This window comes from Tyto alba, unplaced genomic scaffold (genome assembly GCF_018691265.1).
Source record: "Tyto alba isolate M040663 unplaced genomic scaffold, T.alba_DEE_v4.0 Super-Scaffold_1000006, whole genome shotgun sequence".
In the NCBI taxonomy this organism is placed as follows: Eukaryota; Metazoa; Chordata; class Aves; order Strigiformes; family Tytonidae; genus Tyto; species Tyto alba.
Genome location: NW_024881272.1, coordinates 4,876,696 through 4,892,240, shown reverse-complemented (window position 1 = coordinate 4,892,240; position 15,545 = coordinate 4,876,696).

Here is a 15,545-nt window from a genome sequence, read left to right as displayed (position 1 = left end):
GCTGGCAGGGCTGAGGGCTCACGCGTGACGGGCTGTGAGGTCGGGCTGCCCTGGTGACGCAGGTGGGGCCTGAAACCTTGCTGTGGGGCCGGGGCCCGCTCGTGATAGGCTGTGGGGGCCAAACCTGGGGTTGGGGCCCGATTCTGATGGCCTGTGGGGCTGAAACCTGCCTGTGGGGCTGGGGCCCGCTCATGACAAACTGTGGGGTTGAAGCCTGGGGCTGGGGCCCGCTTCTGATGGTCTGTGGGGCTGGTGTCCCATTGTGACAAGCCGTAGGGTTGGGACCCGCTCGTCACGGACTGTGGGGCCAAGACCTGCTCGTGACGGGTCCAGCCCACCCGGGGAGGTGCTGCGAGGGCTGGGGGCAGTGGGGGTGAGCTTGGGGGTTTAGTTTAAAACACCTCCGGCTGCTCAGGTGGAAGTCACGGGCTGAGCCTGGGCTGCCACGCTGGGGTGAGCCCGGCTCACGGCAGCACGTGATTCTGGGTGGATTTTTCTGGGAGTGGGGCTCCCAGTCCTGGGGTGTTTCTGTCTCGGCGTGGGGAGAGGGATGCTGGGGCTGCGGCCCTGCTGGGTGTCCTCGCAGCTCTGTGTGATCTAGCCCAAAACCGTGTGCCCCAAAACTTTCCTGTTCCTCAGTTGCAGGGCGTTGTGGGCAGCGGTGCTCGCGGGGCAGCGTGTTACCTTCTTGCCTTTGAAAGGGCTTTTTGCTGTCCTCCGGTCTTCTGAGTTGGTTTAAAGGGGCTGAGCAGTACAAAAAGCTCTCACCTTGGGCCTTAAAGCTCCTGCTTTTCTGAGGTTGAACATCCTGTTCCTCAGGCAAGCTCTTTTTTGGAGGAAAACGATAAACACAGGGGGCTTCTTCCTTGTATAAGCGTTCAGATCTGGCAAATATTTTTAGAAATAAATCTTGTGGTTTGGGGATCACTCCTCTGATACTTACTTTCTGATTCTACTCTTGATTCCTCCTGAGGTTTTAAGCAGTTGGGTAGCAAATTTTTTCTGAAGTAGCGTGCTGCAAATCCCTCTGGGAGAGGCTTTGCAGTCGTGCATGTGGGGGCACAGGAGTTTCCTTGCTTCCATGTGGCCTGTTGCACTTTCTAGTCTCGGTACCACGCGCATGTGGAAATAACGAGTCATAAAAGAGTGAAGAGGCACGTCTGGTGCGTGTCTGATACACACGAGTTGGGTGTCAGGCTTCAGTGAAGGAGCTAAAAAAAGGAGAGGCTGTGGGTGATGTTGGTGGCTTCTCGCAGCAGGGAGGGCATCTCGTTTTCAGTGAGATGTGATCTTCCATTAGCTTTTTTTTTTTTTTTTTTTTTTTCCTGTAGAAATGCAGAGGTAGGGCAGCTGTCTGCTTGGACTAGGAGGAGCTCATTTTTTTTCATGTGCTGCTTTGGGTGTTTCAGAGTTGATGAGAGTATCCTGGGAAAACTAGGTGCCTGCAAAGTTTTGCTTTCTTGTGGCCTACCAGTGATCTCGAGGTAAACTGCAACTAAGACTCTTTTTTCCTTTCCCATGGTCTCCGGAGAGCACTGGAAATGCATTAACCTGATGCTAATTGTTAGTCTGATTGATGGCAGCAATTAGGGTCTGTAATCTGAGATCAAGTCTCTGCTTTGTGGAGTGTAACTGCTGCCTGGGGGAAGCTCTCTGCTAAATACCCTGAGCTGGGACTCTTCGAGGAAGCCCTGAGATGCTCCTAAAGGCCACCAGCTTGTAGATGGAGGTGCTCGTGTTCCCACTGAGCTGGGCTAACTGTGCCCGAAGCACCGTGATTTACTTCCGAATTACACACCTGGAGGTGCTGGTGAGATGCTGCTCCCAGGCAGGGTTGCCGAGAGGAGGCACTGCTGTGCCCGGCTTTGCAGCTCGGGCATCTGCTGCCCAGATGCTTTCAGTGTCCTGAGGGTCCCGCTGGGCATGGCAAGGCCAGGCTCATTCAAAACTGTTATTTATTAAAAGAAGTGCTGGGTGATGACCTTGTCTCTGTCCCTTCAGCTCCTGGTGACATCTGTGATGCAGTTGGCCTTAAGAGGTCACTCATTTCCCCTCACTTAATGATCTGCTGTAGAAAGCAAGCTTTCATTGCTTGCTCAGAGTGTCAATGGGACATGAATATTAATGAAACCTCGGTGGTCTTGTGGCGGTAACTGTCACAGCCACGGAGGGCTCATTTGGAGCTGCCGGGCACTGCAGGGAAGTCGGTGATGGAGCGATAATAAAGTGTTCGTGAACTCTGCTCCGAGGTGCTGCTCGGGACTTTGAACTTGCAGGTTCCTGGCACAGCAGTGTGAGACTGGCTCGGTGCTTTCGAAAGCAGGCTCTTGCACAGCAGCGGGAGCATTAGCAGGGGAGGGACTCACGGGGATATTTTGGGTGCTGCAAGTAGGAGAGAGTTTGTTGGTTGCAATTTAAGGTGGTGAATGGTCTGGTTAACGGAACCTGATGTTCTCTGAGGCCCCGAGCTGGGAACAGGGCAAGGGAGATACAACGCAATATCTATTAAAATGGCCTCTTTGGGCTGCTGGTACTGGGTGGGTATCACCGTAAGGATGGGACGGTGGCTGCTCTGTAGGTACAAGGGAAGAGCATAATCTTGTCTGCGGGAAGCGGGCTTTTGCTGCATTAATCCAGGCAAATCCCTTCCAGCTTCTGCAACCCTGTGTAGAAAAGTTGGGGTAACAACTGAGGTCTTGTAAATAAAACAGTTGTCTTTGGAAAACCGAGGCTTTTACTAATCTGGAGTATATTACACAGGCCTTTTAACAGGGCACGTTCAGGATATGCTCTTGAATGGCAGCAAAATTTCTCACCAAAAGATTACATTGGAGAAAGAATGCCAGGTTTAGGTCTTTTGCTCTGAACCCCTGTGTGTCTCCTGAAATGAGAGCCCAGGGTCGAGCTATGTGGGGTAGATGGTTGGTGACTCTTGTTTTCTTAACTGTGGAGAAGAATCTGCTTCACTCCTGGGGTAAAGCAGACCTGACTCACCCTGCTTTCGCTTACAGCAGTATCTTCTTCGCCTCCATCTCAGGGTGTTCCCTGGCCATAGTGATTGCTGGGGCCCTTCTGCAGAGATTTCTGCTGGATTAGGGCTTTAGGATTTTGGCAGTATCTGGTTATAGTAATGGGCATCCTCCTTCAAAACTTCTGTATACCAGTCCCTGTAGGAATTGCCCCATTGCCGACCAGGCTTTTGCACCATGCTATATTGTTGTGTAGCCTCTTGTTACACAGAAGGACTGTTCCAATTTCTCTGACCAAAAGGAGTGTTAACTTTCCTGCAGATCCTGCCAGGTATGGCACAGCTGAGCTCATTTAAGTTTTTAAAAAAGCTGTAGGTGTTGTCTGTGTTTGTCTCCAAGCTATGGCCATTGCAGGCTGTCAGGTCTTAGCAGTGTAGAAAGCCTGCCCGCCTTCTGTGAAGTTTCTCGCTTCCTTCACTTAACACCCAAGGATAAAATGCAAAGGTGGGAGTCAACAGCTGTGTGCTAATTGTTATCACAATGTCCGGCAGCCTCCTTCAAACTGGCTTCCTTTTACGGTAAGTGAGGTACCAGCAGATCAGAAGGCTGATCCTTCCCTCCTGCTCCCCAGAAACTTGCGGAAGAGCTTGGCTGGTGTGGGAGCATCATGTGCCTGGGGAGCCGGCAATCAGTCCTGTGACCTGGTTAGTATGACCTGGGAGGGTTGTGGCAGAAGTAAGAGGAAAAGGGACATTTGCTGTGGTAGGAAGACTAACGGGCTGCCTTTAGGATGGATGCAGGATGGTTTCAGACCTCATATTTGCTCGGACACACTGGAGATCCTTAGCCCTGTAATGATGGTACGAAAGACTGACCTACAGAATCCTCTCTGAGCCTGTACCCATCCACCAGTGTTTCTGCAGTATAATCCACGTGAGTAAGAAGCAGGAGGGGCTGCTATACCTGCAAGCCCTGAGGGACCTATGCCACTGCTCTTGGAGATTTAAACTTCTGAATATTACCTCAAGGATGTGGATTATATTCATGGAGGCAAAAAAAGCAAAAAAAAAAAAAACTGTTATAAGCCTTTGGCAGCATAGGGTAAAAGCGTCACCTTTCTTGACATGTTTGTCTTGAGTGGAGATTGTATCTAGTGGTAGGATAAAGAGAAGTTGCATACTGTCTAGTGTTAATTACAAAGGGAAAAAACACATGAAAATCGAGTGAAATTGAATCCCACTGCATTTGATATTCCCAGAGTTGAAGGCCTCGGTGCATCTAATTAGTTTAAAAACCCTGATGGAGAGAGCTCAGCTTCAAACAGGAAATTGATATGACATTGAGACCTAGGAGAGGATTAGCTGCCTGCCTGTGAACTGGTCCAAAGGAGTTGAACATGTAAATGTTCCCATAGAGCAGCTCCCTGGGAGAAGGCATTGCTGGTTAATTAAGGCCCCCGGGACTGCACAGTTGCAGTGAAGGGAGGGATCAGGTCTGTGTGCGTGGAAAGTCCTGCCACTGTTTTATCTCCACAGTGGAAATGCTGCATGGGTTATATACACGGGCCCGAAGCTTTGGGCGTGTGTGCTGTCCTTGAAAGCTGGTAAAAGCCATTCCTTGGTATATTCCTCAGTGCGCTTTGCTGGCGCTGGGTTAGGACTGGACTAAGCAGGGTATGGTGTTCTGGGACTAATGTGTTGGCCCATCCTGGCAGAGGTGTTTAGGGAGGATGTATGGCTGAGCGGTGAATTTGGGTTTTGCCCACAGGCGACGTAGGGACTAGCTTTTGTGCCAAAGAACTTGGTTCTATTTTGAGACTCTGCAGAGGAGCTGAGGGCTTAGAGCTCTGCGGATTTCACATTTGGGTGAGAAATCCCATATGGTTGCAGTGACCCAGTGTCTTTGCTCTAATGGTATGAAAACTGCAACACTAAGGCAGTGGCCTCACTGTATATAGAAAGATGCAACTATTATTCTTTTTTTTTTTTTTACGGTGCTTGAGCTGATAGGAGATATTTGCCAGGGAATGAAGGCCATCAGATACACTGTGCCTGCCAATTTGTACCTGGGAGCCTATCTGCTTTGGGCCCTGCTGGGTTTAGCCTTCCAATGAAGTGTTTTGTGACAGCCATACGTGGGGAAAGGATATTTCCCATTTTCTCTTGCAAACACCAGCCGTGCTGTGTGCAGTCTTAAGGCGAGGTGCTAATGATGAAGAATCCACAACTCGGCAGCGCACCGGGGTTTTCAGCAGTACTTTGCTCCTTTTGAAAATGGAATGTATTTGTGGGCTGGCTGTGATCTCTGTGGCAGGTGGAGTTTGCAGACCATACCGACGTCGTTGTGCTTCTTGTGTACTCGGAGGACAGTTTCTAGCTGGAACATTGCAGTCCCCGAGGAAGGATTGCTGGAAGGAGGGCTGGCGGGGCCCTTGGCTTCCAGTGGGGTGATGGATGGAGGCTGTGGAAGCCTGTGAGGACCTGGCTGTCAGCATGCTGCCTCTGCTTTGGACAGAAAGCCCTCCCCAAGCAGCCAGGAGGTGACAATCTCTGCATCCCTCCAGCATGGGCTTCCTCAGGGGAAGATCTTGTCTCTTGTTGAAGCAGTGGGCTGTGGCAGGCTGTGCGGTCGTGTAGGGGGAGGGATGCTTCTCACCCATCTTCTGCCTGTGCATCTCTCAAGCTTTGCTTATAATAAACAAACCTTCAGGTTCTCCATTGGAAGTGAGGAGCCCCAGAGGAGAACCCTGGTCCCAGCACAGTGCATTGCTCACGCTGACGTTGCTGCTGGAGGTGATGTTGGCCAGAGCAGGGACCTGTGCTTTATCTAACTCGATGGTGTTGCATCTTCCATCTGAAGGTAGCCTAGATAGGGTTTCACCAGCTTGGCGAAGGTGGGAGGGAGGAGGACTTGTGACACACCTGTGAAATCACCCAAGAAGGTGATTAGGAGGGAATTGTTTGTTGTTTCTGGCAGGACAAGAAGCCAGGGTTCCCCACTGAAAATAACAGGCTGCATGTTTAAACCAAACATGCTCTGTGTTGGTGGGGGAAGTAATTCAGCCCTGGAAACTTGTTGTCCTGGGATGTTGTGGAAGCCAAAAAATACGAACCTTCAACAAGGAATTTGGTGATTTCATGGCAGATAACTCTTGACTATGGGCCCAAACACAGCCCTGGAGCTATTTACGGCTTGGGAGTTTGTGAGCACCGGGCTGTTCCGAGCTGGAGAAATGTCCTGGGAAAACACCTCCACGTTCTACCTTCTGTTCTGCTCTTTCCATTAGCATCAAGCTCGGTTGCTGTTGGAGACAGGAGGCTGAATGAGAGGGACTGATGGGTCCTGTTGTGAGTGGACAAAGGTGGACCCTACCACGCGCTGTCTGAAGGGAGGCTCCTTTTTGTGATCAAAATTGCCATTTCGGGTCTAACGCTGGTGATGGGTGTTCCTCAGTACAGGCAGATACTTGAGTGACTCCTCCAGTGCCCACGCCTGCCTGTGTAGAAGTTGAGTCTGTGTTTAGGGGGTTGCTTGGTGACAGTTCTTCTGGGCAGGTTTAGGAAATTAAACAGTAAGTAGGACTAATAAAAACATATCAAAATATGTAAACATATGCATCACATCTCTTTGATAATGAAAGAGCAGTTAATAAGTATTTGCAATCAACGTTCCTACCTGGAAGCTTTCTCTGAAAGCATTTCTGAGGCTGCTCAAACAACTCATTTATTTCCATCATTTTAACAACTTGTTTTCTCAAGGCAATTGAAATGACTTGCTTAAAGAGCTGTCTCCCCTCCTCTCCACCTACGACACGCTCCATTTTACTAAGCCTCTGCTCGGTGTCTGGCTCCTGGCTGTGTCCTGAGAGGCTGGGTTGGATCCTGGATCTAGTGCTGGCTGGATTCCTTCTCTGCTGGAGGTGTTGGCAGGGCAGGTGGACAGCCTAAGGTGACAGTAACTGGCTCATAATCGCTCACGTGGAGATCCCTACCCCAAAGCCAGCACAGATGGGGAGTCAGGAGCTGCCTTGATGCACGGCCTGGGTGTACGTGTGTCCCTTGGAAACACTTGTGCCCGTTGGAGGAGCTCTTGGTTTGGCAGCTTGGGGAGCAGGGCACTTCTTTTGCTATCTTACTGAAGCAACACTGAGCTGTGGGACACTGTTTCTCTTAGTCACCCAATCGCTAATGCCTTGTGCCTGTTTTTTTCAGTGCCTTGGTGAGCTGTTGTATACATCCTGGTGGTTCTCTGGTGTGGAGGGAGATGCAGGTCCCGAACTGCCGCTGCCGGGACATACAGGCACCACGTAGGTATGGATGACTTCTTCCTTTGGGCTGTCGGAGCAATATTTCTTCCTCTTCGTAGACAGCAGTATGTGTGTAGGTGGCTGGTTCCCAGAGCACTGCTGTACTGCCTTGAAGACTGTGTGATTAGTTGGGGGTGGTGCAGGAGCAGCGTACATCTCCCCAGTACCAGTCCAGAGAAGGCACAGCATTGTCTTGGTCCTAGTACACATGAGTTGGGCCTGTGCTGCTTTCTGGAAGAGCTCTGGAGCTACAATGTGTACTTTTAAAATGTTGCTGTCGCACCTCTGGGCCTGGGCACATCCCTGGACAGGGCTTGAAAGATCAGCCCAAAAAGTGGGGAGGATCTTTGCCCATTAGCAATGTCATCTTACTCTTGGCTAAGGGAAGATAGCAGATGAGCAAAAGCTTCAGCTTTCAGGGCTCTTCCCCAGGTACTTCTTGCAAGGATTTCAGTGCTCAGGCTGTGCTACTGCTTTGCCTTTCCCTGAGGCCTGGGGAGCTGGGAGCCCCGTGGCTTGTGATGTTCCCCCGTTCCCTGGGGTTATTCCCCGTCCCCTTCTCTGAGGATGTGTTTGGGCTCTGCTTTGTGGGATAACTAATAGGGCTGTCAGACCCCTCGTCCCAACAACCCGAGAAGACAAATACTCCAACATGTGCAGCCACCTTTGCGGGTCCTGAGGCCCCGGCAGGAACCAGCACCGTGACAGATGGGCTGACGAGCGGGGCTGACACAACTGGGTCGGCGTGAATGTCAAAGGGGCGGAAGCCACGTCTCCATCTCCCCTCCGTTTGGCACCCCAGCGCCTGCGGGCCAGACAGCGGCCACTTATCACCACCTCCTCCAGCGACTGCTGTAAGCTGGCAGCACGAGAGTCTCGTCTAGAAGACACTAGTCATGGTCCTAATGCTGCTCTGTGGAGCTGCCATCTGTCCTCTCCTCAGATGCTGCTGCCATGGCAGCCTGGGAACATAACCCAGCGCTGATGCTCTGTCAGATAAGCATCTGGTTAGACTGTGCTCTATGCCTCTACCTTCCCAGCACACCGTGGTGCTGCCTCCCCTCCAAAAGGTGAGCTTCATGTACCTGTACATATATATATATACATACACACTAATTTTTTTAGAGAGCTCTTTGTGCTTTGTGGCTTGACGCCTCTTCCCTTGCTTGGCCTCCTGCAGCCTCTCTCACCTGGAGCCAGCTTGTGTGCTGTGGGAAGGATTAGTTGTTTGGAGAGGACTGTGCAAATCATCGCATGAGCTTCTCCTTTGTGGGTGGCTGAGGAAAATTTGGCAAGGGGGCTGTGAGTGAGTCCTGTGAGCGTCCTGGAGCGGTGAGCGGAGAGCCCTGAGCCAGTCTCACTGTGCAAAATCCATTAGCCACAAGCAGTGCTGCTTCTGGGCTCATCATTCAGTACCTGTTACAGGCTGAATTAGTCCCTAATTTCTGTCCCTTACAGTTAAAATGACTCAGATGTTTCTTTTTGAGACGGTGTATTGCCTCTGACTAACTACCCTACAGTCATGGCTCTACTGACTATTAAATTGTTCTCAGACATGCAGTGATCGTCTTGTCTCTGGACCAGAGCAGGCTGGTGCTGTCCCGTGCGTCTTGCTGTGGGTCTAGAAGAGGTGCTTTGCTTTGCTGTAGGAAAGAAAATGCTGAGACACATCTGAGGACTCAATGGCTGCAGGTTTAATAAGATCAATACCACCTCTGCAAAAGATTACATGGTATACTAGGCAGCAAATAGACCACTTCTGCTGGATTTGGAAACCATTTATAGAGTCTGTTAGAGATGGTGAGGTAGAAGGGACATATCCGGAGTGAATTGCACAGACGTGGTAGTTGAGACTCCCACATTAAGGGTTTTGCAGTCTATTAAATAATGAAATTAAAAGCGAAATAAATGAGAAGGTTTTGTCCGAGAAGCTTTACCTGCAGCCACATCATCATCTGACATGGCAGAGCTGGGCTGTGGCACCCTTCTGGCTGCTTCTGCTGCCTGTGGAAGGGCTGAACCTCCTGAGGCCAAGGTGGTGGCTTGACTCTGCCTGAAGGGTGAAACTTCACCCTTGCAGAAAGAACAGAGGAGAAAATTACTGCCTAGATGATGAAGGTTTGCTGCCATACCCATTGGCCACTGCTGCCTCCCTGAAGCCTTGAAAGGTGACAGGAGGGGTTGTCTATCCAGCCCCCTGGCATGACAGAAGAGCCAGTCAGGGGGTGAGACCTGGGCAGGCTTTGATGATCCTTGTTGCTCCCACCCAGTGGGTTTTGGGTCTTGCACCCCACGGCTGGCAGGTCAAAAGGTGCCGTGGAGCACCCCCTTTCCCCTGATCTATGCCTCATCCCATGATCAGCGCTCTGCGGCCGGTGTTAATGCTACTGCCGTGCGTGCTCCGTGGTGGGTAGGCTTGAGTTGAGGAGCAGCTTTTAGGAACAGCCTCTCTGGGCCCAGGTTGCTCCGTTGACCTTGTTTGAGCTGCCCTTGTGCTGCCACCGCCTCTTGCGCGGTGACCTCGGAATAATTAACTCTAATAACACATGAGCAATAGCCTGCCTGGTCACCCCGCCCGCTCCCAGGGAGCGAGGTAGGGTGCTTGGCTCCTGTTATTTCTCCGGTGCTCTGTCCACTCTCGTTTGAAATGCCTTGCAGGATGAATTACAGTGCTCTAAGGGAATCTGCAAAATAGGATCACAGGCCAATTGAATCCATCTGCACAGTGCAGGAGGACGATATATTACCCTACAGATGGATTCCGCCCCCCTTTCTTTTTTTTTATTTTAAAAGATTCTTGGACCTAATAAGAACAACAGATACTTAGGGAACAAGCTCTATGGTATAACGAGGAGCTGGATCGGGCCCTGCTGACTGAAGGCGGGTGATGCGGAAGGGAAGTCAATGCTGAGGATGTACATGGGAGGAACTGGGCAGCAATGGATAAGGAAGCAAGGCAGGGATTTATGGCCATGGCACTGCTCAGCCTGGTCGCTCCAAAAGCAGAATAATGTTACGTGAGTCTCTGGGAATGTTCTACAGGGTAAAGTGTGCTAGGAGAGGTGGGAGCTGAAAATGTTTACCAGCCGTGGGAGGCTTTAGGGTCAAATAACAACCTGCCCAAGTCAGTAGGAGCCATGCAGATGCACGTGGAGGCCTCGGGTACCCTGGGTAGTCTCGGGCAGCTCTGCGTGCTGACACAGGGGCAGCTGAATGCAGCCCCTGGGGGCTGAATTAGCAATTCCTGCCTGGCTGGCCTGGCTGTGCTCCCCGGGGAGTTGCAGCTGAGGTCGCTCACCTCCACTCTTGGCCCTGGTGTGGGTGGACTGCCAAGGAAGGAGTTTAACCCCCTTGTACTTTGGGTGGATTGATCTTGGCCTGGTGTTAGCTACCAAGCCTCCGTTCTCCTCCAGCTGGGATGCTCCAGCCGTGGCCCAAGGGGGAAGGGAAATGAGTTAAACCCATCTTCAGACACGTTTGTATTGATTCTGTCACTTCCTTGCTGCTTGCTGACAGGTGATGGATGGCTCATAATGCAACCAGCACAGTACATTACGTTTCCCATCCAGGGACTCCTAAATCATTTCAGATTTTCAAATTCCCTAATCAATATTTTATCAGTAGCAGAAGAAAGCGGAACAGACCCATTTCTCAAGAGGTAGAAGAGTGAGTGTGTGCAGATGCGTGCCTGCACATATATAGGCATGTGAGTTTGTACATTTATAATGGCAACTAAAGCACTGTTAGTACAACAATTATAATACCTGCAACCATAAAAATAAATACAGAAGTAGGACCAGGACTGTTGCTTACATTTAAGTGACTTCAGGATGAGGCAAATTAGAAATCTGGGTTTCTGATTTGAACATGGATTAATGTTTAGTGGGGTTTGAACTGCCAGTCGCTCCATCCTTAGGCAGGGTGCATGGGGGGGTCAATGCAGATGGAAGCATGCCTAGTTTTTAGGGTAGGAAATCAGATTTGCAGCCTCCTATAATGCAGTGAGGCTCAGATCTGTCACCCGCTGCTGAAGCAGTAAGGGGGAAATGTCCCTAGTGAGCCTGTCCAGATTTGGGTTATGCAGCCCAGGCGGTTACTTGCGTGAAGGTGTAACTGGTCCAACGGAGCATGGTGCTGCTTTCTTGGGAGCGGGGTGCAGTGGGCAGGGAGGGCACAACCTGTCACTGCCGTGGTGAGCCGGCTCCCGGCGGGTGCTGGGACACTGGAGGACTTGTGGGAGTGTGCTTGTGATTGTGTGTGCTTCAGCTGGTCCTGAGCAAGCAGTGTGTGCCTTTTTACTCCCCTGCTGGCATTTGCTGTTGCTGTAGGATGTGGTCTGGGACGAGGTGTGGCGAGACCTGGTGTGGTGGGGCTGAATGAGGCGAAGGAAAGCAGTACTGGTGATTTTTGGAGGAGGTGCAGGAGGGCTCTGTGGTGGTAGGCTGCTGTAAGAAGTGGCTAGTGCCAGACAGAGGCCCTGGATTCAGTGACCGCGTATGTCCTCCTGTCCTGGTTTGGGCTGGAATAGAGTTAATGTTTCTTCTTGGTAGCTGGAATAGTGCTGTGTTTTGGATTCAGTATGGGGTTTGGTAGGAGAAGAATGCTGTTAGCACACAGATACTTTCAACTGTTGCTTGAGATTTCAAGGATTCTTCCAACTCCCCATCTCCTGCCCGTGGGCAGGTTCCCAAGGAAGCTGGGAGGGAGCACGGTCAGAGCACCAGACCCAAACTGGCCAGTGAAATATTCCATATCATGGAACATCATGCTCACTGTATAGAGGAGAGGTGGCTGGAAAGGGGCTCTTTCCTGCTTCCAGGATTGCTATTGCAGGATACTGGTATTTCAGGATCGCTAGCTGGGAACGGGCTGGGTATCGGTCAGCGGGTGGTGAGCAATTGCATTGTGCATTGCCTGTTTATACTTTTTATTATTGTCAGTGTTTTACTTTATTACCATTTTTAATCTGTTTTTATCTCAACCTGCGCCGTCTCCCTTTGCCTCTCCGATTCCCTCCCCCATTCCCAGGTTGGGGAGGGTGGGTGAGCAGCTGCGTGGGGTTTGGCTGCCGACCAGCTTCAAACCATGGCACCTCCACACTGGGCTACCTTCTCCAGTAACTCCCAGTTCCCGCCTGGCATCTGGCTTTCTGCCAGGCTTTGGGATGGAGGAGCTCAGGGCAGAATGGAGTTTGTTCCCCCTGCCATAGGAAGGGAGGCTGTGAGAAGCGGAGGTGGCACAGAGCTTCGTTCCTTCCCCTGCAAAATGATCCTGGTGAGACATCCAGGCAAGGGGAGCAGGAACATACCTGTCTGCCTCAAAAATGGCTGCTTTCCCCAATCATCCCTGCGCTAATGGTCCTGCATGTATACTCTGACCTCTTCTACTCAACAACCTCTCTCCATTTCCTATTCTCAAATTGTTTCGTTGAGGTTTTTTTTTATTTATTCCCAGGCTGGATGTTTTCCAAGTGAAAGATTTATTTTTAAGATGTTTCCTCCTCCCGAAGAGAGCCTCCGAACAGCACAGATGTGAGGCTAAACATAACCCTCCGTGTTACTGTCACCTCTCCTCAGCGTTTGCCTGGGTGATCCGGTGTTGTTTGTGCTTCTGAGTGTTGTTTCACAGCTCCGTTGTAGCTTGCTGCTGGAGTTTGCAACGCGGCGTAGCTTGCATTAGAGGGCAGGGTCACTGGTCTTGGGAGCGTGCGGCTGAAGCTCAAGGGTGGCATTTGCAAAACCTGTGCTGACTTTCTGTCCCTGTCCCAGGCTGCCTGGGGAGCTTTATCCCTTTCGACAAGTATGGTGGCATAGGCTGTGTAATAGGAGAGTCAGACTCTGCTGGTAGAGGTAATTTAAGTGAAAAGCTGTTATTTATAGAAAAAAAACTTCCTCTCTTTCTGTCCAAGTCTCTGCACAGCCTCCCTTAGGGGGAGAAACACATGCTTTCCCTAATGCAATAGCTGCCCCACCACCAGCGGGGAGGTATTATATAAGGCTACATTTTTGTATCAATATTTTTCTGTATATTCAGAGCTTTCTATGGACTTGGTCTCAGAGACTGGATCCCAGCTGTGCGCTGCTGGGTGCCCCTATGTAGGTGAAGTATGCTGCTATACCCTTTTCTCTCCCCGTCATCACGTGCTTTGTCCAATTTGGCAGCGATGGGGAAGGCCTTTGGTTTGTGCTGTCTGGACTGCTCCCTTCCCCAGAGGCACTATGTATAGTGGGAACCAGCCCTTGGATCCCTAGTTGATCATTGCAAAAAGATGCATGGACATAACAGATTTCCCTCTTCTGAAAGCCTGGGCCTGATCTGCTAGAGCAGGAATCCTTCTGAAGGGCTCCTGCATACTTCATGCCCATCTGTATACCGGTGGCAGGCTTTTCCTTTTTCCTTGGTTGAAGAAGGAAGACTTAATTGAGACAGGGACAAGTTACTCTTTCTGTAGTTTAATGGTCTTGTGGCTGTTTGGAGTTGGGTCTGAAAGGCCTGGGGTGAAGTGGAGCTCCTTCAGCCACGCTGCGCCGGGCAGTGTGTGCCTGCGGATTCCTGGAACAGAGCAGGAGAGAGGAAGGAAGCTACTGAGGTGCCTCCCAGAGGGGCAAGGTATTTGTAACGTAGCTGTCATCAGCCACTCTTCAAGGCAAACTTGGTCATTCAGGCTACCTGCTGCCTTTTCTCTTTAATGTGCAATAGCATGAATTGCCTTCCCCGCCTCCCCCCCCCCCCCCCCCCCCCCCCCCCCCCCCGGTTTGGTGTTAACCTCTGCTCGTTCTGATGCTTTTTGAGGACATGTCATGTGTTTCACTGAGCATGACAAGAGTCAGACTCGGACCCAGACCTTGGTTCTTCACAGTTGCCACCTTTGCCACACGTGTGAGTCCCTGTCAATAGCTGATCTAGACAACTGCTGCACTCAGCTGATAAACTCAGTCCTTCAGCAGAAGAGGTGAAGCCCATTGTTTGGGCACAGACGGCCTTAAATACTGTCTCCCCAGATGCGAGATGTTCTGAAAAACTGTGCACCTGAGAGGAAAATGTGCCCTTAGCGTCAGGAATTGTGTGTTGCAGTTCTTATCTTTACGGTTGCTGTGCCTGGGAATGAGGGGAGAAGCTGGGAAACTCTCTGCAAGCAGTACTGTGAGTTACAGCTCAAACAGGAGGGGAGGGAAAGGGGTTTAGTGGCTCCCCAAACGGCAGTGATTAACCCTCATTTGACCTTAGAATAAGGAACGTGTTCAACCCTGAAGCTCTGGGACACAGCTCTACCCTATATAGTGCATGCTTTCAAACATACTTGGGGATCTCAGATTAGGAGCGGGTTTTATGTCTCAGGATAAAACCCTGTTTCAGCCTGGCTCCCCATCTCCCTCGGCTGTCAGGGCCAGGGTATCTTGCCCCTTGCGCAGTGGGACAGAGCTGCTTGTGGTGACACAGCTGCTGTAAGGACAGAGGCATCTGTTTTTCTGAGCTAGCCCTGTTCTTTGCTGCACTTGAGCAAAGAAGACATGGGCTTAAAGATACCCAGGCAGTTCATGACAGAGCTGGCATTTGCCAGCCTGACCAAAATATCTTGTAAGGAAGTGAGTGTTGGGTAGCTTAGAAATGCAGCACAATGGTTCTCTGTGGCTTTCAAATCAGCTGTGGTGTCATGCAGGGAAAATGTCCAGCTGGTTTTAATAGCCAGTTTATGGGAAGTCCCTTTGTTCATTTAGTCTTTGTTTAAAGTAATCTGGGGAGGTGAACTTCTCCTGCTTCATCTGGGTCTATGCTGAGTGTTGATAAGCGAAGATCTGGTTTTCCCTGCCAGCCACTTTTGCCGAGCCAGAAATAACCTGCCGGAGTAAGCTCACCATAGTGGTGTTTCTTATTCAAAAGTTAATAAGCTTTGAAATTGGATTTTAATCAACTGATCTTTGATCCGAGGCACTAGGGCTCAATTAGGAGGATCCGGTAAACCAAGTTTTATTTTTCTTCTTTGCTGATTTTTTTTTTTTTTTTTTTTTTTTTTTTTTGCTTCAATCTAGCAAAGAAAGGGCTGGGAAATGTTTTAGCATTTGAGGACTTGTATGTTTTAGGGTTTATGTTGCCCCTGTTCTTTTGATCTGATCCATTCCATGGATGAACGGAAAAACTGATCTCCGGTGGACATCTGCTCTTCCAAGGCTGAAGCCTGTAAGTGTTTTTTAACAGCTCCTTTTGGGGAAGGTGCTGGAGCTCTTTGAATCCAAACCTTTGTTAGAAATCAGATGAGGTGGGACAAGGGA